The 11902-nt window shown below is 40.6% G+C and overlaps 1 pseudogene; it reads left to right on the top strand.

Annotated features, from left to right (window-relative positions):
• The first annotated feature begins 423 nt into the window (after positions 1 to 423).
• On the top strand, positions 424 to 618 carry LOC114598372 (metallothionein pseudogene; annotated as a pseudogene).
• The last annotated feature ends 11284 nt before the right edge of the window (positions 619 to 11902 follow it).

Below are 11902 nucleotides of genomic sequence, written 5' to 3'. Positions count from 1 at the left end.
AATCAAACCTCCATGAAGAATTCCAAATTGCCATCTGCCCATTCCTCTCCAACAAGCTGATCCCCCTTCCCAGTGTGCACTACACACATGCAATGTGATCTGCTAAAAGCATTTAGAATTGGATACCTTCCATCCCTATGAGTACTTCCCTTCCCCTGAGCCAAATCACAGAAGCAAGGAAGGAAGGAGAAAGGTGGTCACAGCAATGACATATATTTTTTTGAACTACTAAAACGATTTCTTGCCTATCTGCAAGGTGAAGTGACTCTAGCCTATGGAGAGTTTAGTCTAGGGGAAGCCAACATGGTGACCTCCAGATGTTTTGGAGTTCCAGCCAGTATGGCCGATGACTAGGAATGGTGGGAGTTGACACATCTCCTTTTGCCTCAATTGATCCTCCGAGCTGTGGTCGCTGCTGCAACTGCGATGGATCTTCAGGACTGCGCCTGCACCACTGGTGGCTCTTGTTCCTGTGCCGGCTCCTGCAAATGCAATTGGAAATGTACTTCATGCAAAAAAAAAAGCTGCTGCTCCTGTTGCCCAGCTGGATGCAACAAATGTGCCAAGGGTTGTGTCTGCAAAGAGGCACTATCAGATAAATGCAGCTGCCGCCACTAAAAATGCAGTTTTCTTGATGTAAATATTATGTATGATAATGGAAAAGAGACAATTTTCCTATTTTGTAACTGCTCTTTCGTGCAGTTGAAAGGAAGAAAAATGTTGTTTTCAGAAAAATAAAAGTATTCTAAACTTGAAAAAAAGGAATGGTGGGCGTTGCAGTAAAAACATGTTGGCTACCCCTGTTCCTCCATATTCTGACATTTATTTTATTTACCTGTCCTTACTTCTTTAAAATATTTGATACTGTTTGGTTTACAAACTTCCAGAGTATCTTAAATTAGTATTTGAATGGCTCTGAATAGCCATCTTCCTGTTAAACATGGCATCAAAGAACCCACTAGCTAGTTGGCCACCTTTGTATTCTAAACCAGGGGTCTGCAACCTTTAAGACAAAAAGAGCCACTTGGACCCGTTTCCAAAGAGAAAAAAAACTGGGAGCCGCAAAACCATTGCGACATTTAAAACAAATATAACACTGCATATATTGTTTCTTACCTTAATGTCCGATCTGATAGCGGGCGGGAAGGTGACGTCAGGACGGTGCGTGACTAACGCACGCACCGCCCCCATGCGACGTCACAGCCAGTACAGTGCCCGCCACAGTGGGGAGTGTCGGGGCGCACAATGCGCCTCCTCCCCTCGCTAGTATCCGCCCCGGAGCCGCGGCAAAGGTGTAAAAGAGCCACATGCGGCTCCGGAGCCGCAGGTTGCAGACCCCTGTTCTAAACCAAAGCCCTCACTACTCCTTTCAGGGAACAAAAAGAGCTTTTGTGAACACGGTGAGATTTGTTCCTCTCCCTTTTAAGGCTTCTGCAATTTTCTGTTCATGGCAGAAACTGTGTAGGATTTGCAAAGTCGGATGGGTGGGACTAGGATTCCTGCAAAACCAACAGTGCCTTGACAACACTCCCTACTGAAAACATCACTTAACTTGACAAACAACCTGTAATAGTGCATGTGAAAATACAGGGTTAGACAGGTACAGAGATAATGTACGAAGAACATGCTGAGCAAATAACAGCCTTTTGAGAATCAACATTAGCATAATTGCTAAACATGGATAATTGCTGAAATAGCATTTGCTGGCACCGTTTGTATTTCCAAGTGCAACTGCTTTTTCCTCCAGCCCATGTAATATTCCACTAGAATCCGGCTTTAGTGGAGAGCCATCAAGAGGGAATTGGCACTATCCAAGAGCCAGGGGCAATGAGAGGGATAAACTTGTAAAACAAGCGAGAGTCCAACCATCCTTTTAGTCCTAGGTTGTCATTTCCAGCATTCTAGGCTTTGTTAAAATCCATACGCGGTACTATCTTCTCAGTCAATACCTGATAAGGCTGGACATTTCAAAATCAATTCCCATTGATTTCTTTCTACTGAAATAGGATAAGAAGGCGGCAGATACAATGAACATTTAGTAGAGTGTATTGAACCAGTCCAAGCGCTAGCAGAAACCTGGCTGTAAAACAAGAGGAATAAATTGTAAAAATATGCAGAGGAAACCTTGGCTACCATTGCTATGATCAGCCCGTTCTTTTCATTTTTTTTCTTCTTACAAAAAAAACCAACAACAGCATTTGGCTATTGCCTAGTAATAGCCAATCAAGAGAGCCAATGAAGTTGAAAAGGCAAATAAATGAGGTATACACATTTCTCCAGAAGGCAGAGAAAGACAAACTGCAGGTCTCTGGCACCAAAAATACATGCTCAGTGCCCGCTGGCCCCCACCTTGCAATCAGGAATATTTCCTGAGTTTGCCTTCCTATATAAATTGCTATGACAGAACAGCTGGAAGAAATGAGTGTGATGTTAGCCATTGGTCATGAACACATTTGGCCAGTGCCATAGCTGACACTGAGCATCTGCATTTCCTGAGACAGAGGTTTGGCTGCTATGAATGTGGAAGAAGCATAGGGGCATTTTTCTGACCATTGGGAATGCAACAAATTTGGATGCAAAGACAGAAGTGGACAGTCTGTGTATGCGGTACGGCCAGATCCAGAAAGAATGAACACATGGGCTGCCATCTAGCTATATGGTAGCAAATGGTGCAATGACAAGGGAAAATGCCCCATGTACTCATAGAGTTCCATCTGCCACAGTTGGCAATGGGTTTCCTGTGCATATTTATTTGTTTATTTAAAATATTTATTTCCTGCTTTTTACCAAAAATGTAAAACACAACATAAATAATAAGCAGGAATAAAAACTACTCTCGGCAAACAGTAATTCTGAAACAATAGCAACAGGCATAGACACAAACAGTAATACCTCTAAAATGTGCAAAAGCAAAAAGGTTGCATCAGCAGCAGGTGCCTAAGATTCATAAAGCATTAGGTATACACATTCTTCTTGAGAGTAGAGATGGGCATACAAAGTTATTTCTGATCTGTGTTGTCTTAAAATTTGTATCTCACATGTCAAAGGCCAGGGCAAAGAGGTGTGCCTTGAGCATCTGATGAAAACTTCAGAATGAAGATGCCAGATACACCTTTGCAGAGAGGGCTTCTACAGAGAATGCCCTCTCCTGGGATGCCACCTCCATCTAGGGTGGAGAACTTCCAAAAGATGCTCACTCTGACAATATTAACCTGTGACATGGACTTTGGGGGAGGAAATGGTATTTCCAATTTGGGAGGCCAAAAGGTTTAAACACTGAGTACCTTGAACTGAGCCGGAAAACAAACTGGCAGCCAATGTTTTGCAATATCTGATTCAAGATAGATGAGATATGCATGGCTTAATTATACATTGAGTAAATTATAAGTAAATAAATAAATATGGTGGCTCTGGTTTCTTCAAAAATGGCATTTAAAGAAGTTATTTCTTTATAGACGTTCAGTCTTTTGCTGTCACTTATTAACAGTTTACCAGACAGGTATTGATCTTGTTGTGTGGCCTGTGATATACTCTAATTGTTAGAACAGAAAATCAAGTTGCTGCAGTGCTTGACATTTCTTTTCTGAGAGGCTGGCAAAAGGATTACAAGAACCTCTGGTAGATAGGTTCATTAATTTACCTGGTATGAAAAATAAAAAAAGATGATGGAGGCTACAATTCTCTAGCCACTTATTTGGGAGAAAGCCCCAGTAAAATCAATGGTGCTTCTGAGTAGATATGCAGAGTATTGCGCTATGAAACATCATATGCAGCTTTCACAATCCTATTAATTACTATAGAAGAGCTGCCCATTGTCCATCATCCTTGGGTTAGCTTGCCTCTCCTGACTTTAGCAAATTCTTCTAACATCGCTTATATGGCCACTTCCATGTTAAAATCAATTAGCATAAAATCAGTGTGCCCATGCTGAGCTGTACACACCGATAGTTATTCAAATCTAATAATCATTGGGTATGTAGTGCGTGTACCTGTGTGCGCAATAGCTCAGTTGCACAATTCAACAAGTGTCATCACCCCCAAAATAATTTTATTATTTGTACCCCATCTGACTGGGTTAATCCAACCACTCTGGGCAGCTTCCAGCATATATACAAACATAACAAAACATTGAACATTAAAAACTTTCTGATACAGGACAGCCTTTGGATGTCTTCTAAAGGTTGTATAGTTACTTATTATTTCCTTGACATTTGAAGGGAGGGTGTTCCACAAGGTGGGTGCCACTACCGATAAGGCCCTCTGCCTGGTTCCCTGTAATCTCACTTCTTGCAGTGAGGGAACTTCCAGAAGGCCCTTGGAGCTAGATCTCAGCATCTGAGCTGAATAGTGAACATGCTTTCACACATACATGTGTACATGCGTACGGACAGTTTGTACATGTGTTTGGTGTAACATATGAACAAGTCTTTGCAGAGTTGAATGATTTAAAAAGTCTTCTCAGCCGTTGTTTTGTCCTCCCCTTCTTTCCCCCATCACAACTTGGTAAACTTGAAAAAAAGGAAGAAAGGGAGGAGAGCCTGGTGCCAAACCAAAATTCAGAAGAGGGTTGGCCTTAGGTGGTAATGTCTGGATGATTTCTGTAATTCCTGACCTCACTCATTTCCAAAATACTTTTCCATCATCCACGAGAAGGTGCCTTTTCCACTTATGCAAAAATGCTTGGTACACAGAAGTAAACATGCCCAACTTATTGATGAGAAATACGTCAATCAAGCTGCTGATGCGGCTTCTGGAAACAATTATCATGAGATGTTTTGACTTGTGTGTCTTCTAACTCAAGCTCTCAGATGAATTCACACTAGATTTAAAAATAAACTGCAACCTGGGCCTAGAGATACATGGTGCTGCAGAGGTGCAAGAAGACATCAAAATAGCACCAGCAGCACCATGAAACAAGTGAAGCATGTCCACTCAATGTGTCCTATCAATTGCAGTTTGTAATAGGGGCATTTAACCAGTGCCCCTGATTGTTGCTTTCCCTACATGGAAATGCATATACAGTGATACCTCCAGTTACAAACTTAATTCATTCTGGCGGTCCGTTCTTAACCTGAACCCGTTCTTAACCTGAGGCGCTCTTTCACTAATGGGGCCTCCGCATCCTGGAGCAAAGTTCGCTACCAGGAGCACCTACTTTCCGATTAGCGGAGCTCGTAACCTGAAGCATTTGTAAGGAGGATGGTATATAGCCCAAGGTTCCACTGTACAGTGTAGACAGCACAATATGTGAAGTAGGTTCAGCCCAGACTCTATAGACAACTGGTTTTCAGCAGCAAAACTGGTCCTGTTTCCCCCCCCCCCACTCTTCCTTCAGTTCAGTGAGGCAGCTCATTAATAATTGAGCAGGGGTCACATTTACTGAACCCTATAAAAACAGGAATGGTACACCGATAGCATTAATGATGGCTCTTTGGTTTTGCATCACTCTTGGACCAGCTTTTACAAAAGATCTTCCTGAATGAATCCAGAAAATGCAACAGTACACCATTTGGGACTACAAGGCTGTCCAATGAGTGCTACAGTGCTGCTGCAACAAGACACAATTTTACTATGGAAGATTGCTGAAGAGCAAATGACTGACATGAAGAAACTTAAAGGCCCTCCTTTTCTTTTCTGTTCCTTTTTTAATATGGGATCTGCAAAAAGAAAAAGAAAGCCATAGGAATGCACTTGGGTGGGTCTTCTATGGGAGGAACTGGGCTCAGAGAACAAACACGCTCAGATGCACATTCTTCATGATCAAACTCTCTCCTTGCAATACCTTAAATCACACACAAAATATTTAAAGGATCCTACAGAGAGTCTGTGCTCCAGACCCTGATCGGTACTAGCTAATTTTGGTATAAAAGGTAAAGGCAAAGGACCCCTGACAGTTAAGTCCAGTCGTGAACGACTCTGGGGTTGCGGCGCTCATCTCGCTTTACTGGCTGAGGGAGCCAACATTTGTCCACAGACAGTAGCCAGCATGACTAAGCCGCTTCTTGCAAAACCAGAGCAGCGCATGGAAACGCCGTTTACCTTCCCGCCAGAGCGGTACCTATTTATCTACTTGCACTTTGACGTGCTTTCGAACTGCTAGGTTGACAGGAGCAGGGACCAAGCAATGGGAGCTCACCCCATCGTGGGAATTCAAACCGCCGACCTTCCGATCGGCAAGCCCTAGGCTCAGTGGTTTAGGCCACAGTGCCACCTGCGTCCCAAATTTTGGTATACAACCATACATTTCAACTTTTTTCACACCCGAAAAACAGGACGTGCAACTTCTGGGGTGTATACCTGGGTGAGTCACATTTTGGGGGGGGGTGAGAGTGTGGCACCTAAAAAGGCCACCGCAATCTCACACAACAAAGCAGGATGTCCGAGTTTTTTTCTGGGGCACTTGGCAGGTATGTATAACATGTTTGTATGCATGACATTCACTTCACTAATAGGACAAGTGAGGCTATAAATAATGAATTCCCTAAACAAAAGCGAGTTAGCCAACAAGTCAACTTGAGTTGCCACTGAAATGTAACCAAAAGTGAAATTCAAAGCAAAGTTCTTCCTGGTGCAACAACTAAGGAATTTCAAGAAAAACCATGGGAGTTTTAATAAGTAGTAAAATCTTGTTGTTGTTGTTGTTTAATCATTTAGTCATGTCCGACTCTTCGTGACCCCATGGATCAGAGCACGCCAGGTACTTCTGTCTCCCTCTGCCTCCCGCAGTTTGGTCAAACTCATGCTGGTAGCTTCGAGAACACTGTCCAACCATCTCGTCCTCTGTCGTCCCCTTCTCCTTGTGCCCTCCATCTTTCCCAACATCAGGGTCTTTTCCAGGGAGTCTTCTCTTCTCATGAGGTGGCCAAAGTATTGGAGTCTCAGCTTCAGGATTTGACTTGAAAAAAGAGGTGCTAGCTACTCCAAACTATTAATGATGGGATGAAACTTATTGGCTTCAACAGACCTGAATCAATAAAATGACAGCAGCATGCAAGAAAGAGAGAGAAAGATAATAATCTACATTGTAAAATCTAAGACAACAATAGAATGAAATTGCTTGAATTAAGACTAACAAATCTTTCCTTTACTGGAAATTGTCTACTAGCTCAGTATGCCTTTTTACCTTGAAAAAATGTGCTGCAAAAGAAAAGGGGGAAAAGTGACATGGTTATTATGCAGCAACTACATGATTGTCCCTACAAAGGAAAATGTCAGGTTCATTGCTAGTGGTGTCTTAGCAGACTGTTACATGAATTTATTTGGATTTTTTAAAGCCTTCCCTATAGTGACTCAGAGCAGATAAGGTAATAACTTTTAGAACAGAATCTAACCAGTTCTATCTTAAGAAAAATGAAACCAACTTTTAAGAAGAGTAAAATCTTCCCTGTTCCAACTATTATTCTGAATGTAGGGGCATTCATTATCAGCTGCTACGCAAGTGACACAAACCCATCATTAAGAAAGGCATTGATAAGCATACCTGGAAATACTGGAAGAAACAAGGTCCTTCTGTTATTCTGCCTAGTCTGGTATTCCTATTGATCCTTTGTTTCCTGTGTCTGTTTAGACAAGGACTTTGAAGGATGAAAATTTGTTCACACAAGGATCTCAGGTGTTTTCTTTTTCCATACTGGAGGGCCAAATATTTATTTTGTTGCAATTGAAACAGAACCCAATTAACACTGGGAAATGCCAGAACAATCTTTTAAGGACCCTTAGAAATTAGGAATTCACAGAGAAGAGCTAATTCATTTGAACCAGTAACTTGCTAAAAGGGTAAAGAGAAAAAATACAGACCTTCCTTCTTGTTCCTGATTTGTACCCAGTCCTATGCATGCCTACTTGAAAATGAAACCTAATGTTCTCAATAGACCAAGTAAGGGCTTATCCACACATCTTTCCTCTGCACTTTCCAGGCATGGTCCATGCTTTGAAGCTCTGTGTCTGAGTGCCCCCCCCCCCCTTTTGGCTTTACATCCTTCTCTGTGAAAATTCACTCTTTAAAGCTGAATCGGAGCAAATGGTAATCCATGGAAAACCCAAATAGCCATTTGCTTCAATTCAGCTTTAAAGAATGGGTTTTTGCTGGAAGAGCTCCAGAGGGGGGAAAAGGGAGGCACTCAGACACAGAGCTTTAAAGCATGGACCTGTGCTTGGAAAGAGTGGGTCAAAAGTTAAGTGTGGATAAGCCCTAAGTGACCTTCTACTTTTCTCTCCCTACTCACTCTCTGTGGTCACTTTCTTTTTTTTTTTAAAATAATTTTTATTAATTTTCCAAACATGTAATAAAAACAAACAGTAAAACAAAACAAAACATACAAACAAATAAACATATATAATTTCTTAAACTTATTTTCCTTCACCTTACTTCCCGGACTTCCCCATACCTCCCTTTTTCTGCATCCTTATATTTACCCTTTCTCAGCAACCCTCTATTTCATTAATTGACTCATTTTCGTTATAATTTCCTTAGACTTATGATTTACAGCTGCAATTCTCTGTTTCTTAACACCGTAACATCTCAGCACTCCTCAATTTTACAACAGTTTTTAAGATATATTTTAAATTTCTTCCAATCTTCTTCCACTGTCTCACTCCCCTGGTCCCCAATTCTGCCGGTCATCTCTGCCATTCCCATATAGTCAATCACCTTCGCTTGCCATTCTTCCAGAGTGGGTAGCTGCTGCGTCTTCCAATACTTTGCCAGAAGAATTCTTGCCGCTGTAGTAGCATACATGAAAAAAGTTCTGTCCTTCCTTGGCACCAATTGGCCCACCATGCCCAGGAGAAAAGCCTCTGGTTTTTTAGGAAATGTCCATTTAAGGACCTTTTTAATTTCATTATAGATCATTTCCCAGTAGGCTTTAATCCTCGGGCAGGTCCACCAAAGGTGATAGAAGGTACCTTCAGTCTCATTACATTTCCAACATTTATTATTGGGCAGATGATAATTTTTTGCAAGTTTGACTGGGGTCATGTACCACCTATAGATCATTTTCATTATATTTTCTCTCAAAGCATTACAGGCCGTAAACTTAACACCTGTGTTCCATAACCGTTCCCAATCATCAAACATAATGTCATGACCTATGTCTTGTGCCCATTTGATCATAGCTGATTTTACTGTTTCATCTTGTGTATTCCATTTCAGCAGCAAATTATACATTCTTGACAAGTTCTTAGTATTGGGTTCTAACAATTCTGTTTCTAATTTCGACCTCTCCATCTGAAAACCTATTTTCCTGTCCTGTTTAAATACCTTGTTTATCTGAAGGTAATGCAACCAATCTCGTACTTTAGACTTTAATTTGTCATAACTCTGTAGTTTAACTCTTTCACCATCTTGTTCTAAAATTTCACAATATTTTCGCCATTTGGACTCCATATTAAGTTTTTTTATCTCTTTAGCCTCCATTGGTGATAGCCACCTGGGAGTTTTACTTTCCAGTAGATCCTTATATCTTATCCATACATTGTACAATGCTTTCCTAACAATATGGTTTTTAAAGCCTTTATGCAGTTTTACCTTGTCATACCATATATATGCATGCCAACCAAATCTATTGTCATACCCTTCCAGATCCAAAATGTCTGTGTTCTCAAGAAGCAGCCATTGTTTCAACCAGCAAAACGCTGCCGATTCATAATAAAGTCTCAGGTCCGGCAGGGCAAACCCCCCTCTGTCTTTTGCATCAGTTAATATCTTAAAGTTTATTCTGGGCTTTTTGCCCTGCCAGACAAATTTTGATATGTCTTTTTGCCACCTCTTGAAACAGTCCATCTTGTCCAAGATCTGGAGTGTCTGGAATAAAAACAACATTCTAGGCAATACATTCATCTTAATGACAGCAATTCGGCCTAACAAGGAAAGTCTCAACCTTGACCATATTTCTAGATCTTTCTTCACCTCTGTCCAACATTTGTCATAATTGTCTTTAAATAAATTCACATTTTTAGAGGTCAAGTTCACACCCAGGTACTTCACCTTTTTTGTTATTACTAAACCTGTTTCACTCTGAAACTTCTCTTTTTCTGCCATTGTTAGATTTTTCTCCAACACTTTAGTTTTTTGCTTGTTCAGTTTAAATCCTGCTACTTGACCAAATATCTCGATTAGTTCTAATACTCTTTTAGTACTAGTATCTGGCTGTTGCAAAGTCAGTACTAAGTCATCTGCAAATGCCCTTAGTTTGTAATTTCTGGCTCCGACCTGAACTCCTTTAACCAATTGGTCCCCTCTAATCATGTTCAACAAAACCTCCAGGACTGTTATAAAAAGTAAAGGGGATATTGGGCATCCCTGTCGTGTACCTTTTTCTATAGGTATTTCTTCCGTAACCACATTGTTCACAATCAACTTTGCTTTTTGCTTAGAGTATATAGCACCTATACCATTTTCAAAACCTTGGCCTACCCCCATCCCTTGAAGATTCTTCTTCATAAAGGTCCAACAAATATTATCAAAGGCTTTCTCCGCATCCACAAAGATTAACACCGCCTTTCTATTAATGTTCACTTCCAACAACTCCAAAATGTCTATAATGTTCCTCACATTGTCCGACATATGTCTCCCTGGGAGAAAGCCTGTTTGGTCCTTGTGAATCTCCTCTACCAACACTCTCTTCAATCTTTTTGCTAAAATGTCTGCAAAGATTTTGTAATCCACATTAAGTAATGATATAGGGCGGTAGTTTTTAACCTGGTTCTTTTCAGTCTCTGTTTTCGGTATAAGTGAAATAAAAGCTTCTTTCCACGATTCGGGTGCCTTTTTCCCTTCCAAAATTTCATTGCAGACCTCCTTCAGTGGTTGTATTATCCATTCCTTCAGTGCCTTGTAATATCTGGCAGTCAAACCATCTGGTCCTGGAGATTTTCCCAATTGCATATTCTGAATGGCATCCTCTATTTCTTGTCCTGTTATTTTCTCATTCAGAATCATTTTACTTTGATCTGAGATCTTTGGTAATCCATACTTCTTAATAAATTCTTCTATTTCCTGCTCGTTGACTGGCCCTTGTGCATATAGTTTCCTGAAGAAACTTTGAAAGCAATTGCTTATCTCATTTGGTTTGTGGATAATTTTTCCCTCCATTTCCAAACTTGTCACAGTGTTCAGTTTTTGTCTCTTTTTCAGTTGCCATGCCAGAAGTTTCCCACATTTGTCTGCCGATTCAAATGTCCTTTGTCTCATTTGCTTTATTTTCCATTCTATCTCTTGATTCATCAATTCCATATATTGCGTCTGGTAGTACTTTATTTCTCTCAAAATCTCATGAGACTTTGGTTTAGACCTCAATTTCTTTTCACCTTCTTTTATCTTTTCCAAAAGTTTTTCTTTCCTCTCATTCTGCTTTTTCCTCTTTATGGAATTTTGTTGTATTAGGAAACCTCGCATCACGGCCTTGCTAGCGTCCCAAATTATTCTTTTCTCCACATCAGTTCTCAAGTTTATCTCAAAATAGTCTTTCAGTGTTTTTTGGGCCTTCTTATAGATCTCTTCATCTCTAAATAGGGTGTCATTCATCCTCCATCTGAAGGTTCCAGTTGTTGTTAGTTTCATCTCCATCTTCACAGCATTATGGTCAGAGCAAGTCTTTGAGCAGATTTCTACTTTTTTTATCTTTGGCGCCATGCTACTAGTTACCCAAATTTGGTCAATCCTTGTCCATGTCATTTTGGCTTCAGAGAAAAAGGTTCCCTCTCTCTCCAGAGGGTTCCTTACTCTCCAAATATCAATCAAGTCCAGTGTTTCAGTCATTTCGAAAAAAGTCTTTGGTAGTCTTCCATCCTTAGAAATTATTTGTCTCTGTGCCTTATCCATATTTGTAGAGACAACGCCATTCATGTCTCCCATCATTATAATTTTAAAATCCAGGTAGTCCATTAAAGTCTCATGCAACTT

This window comes from Podarcis muralis, chromosome 5, assembly GCF_964188315.1.
Source record: "Podarcis muralis chromosome 5, rPodMur119.hap1.1, whole genome shotgun sequence".
Classification (NCBI taxonomy): Eukaryota; Metazoa; Chordata; class Lepidosauria; order Squamata; family Lacertidae; genus Podarcis; species Podarcis muralis.
This window is presented reverse-complemented; position numbering and strand designations above follow the sequence as displayed.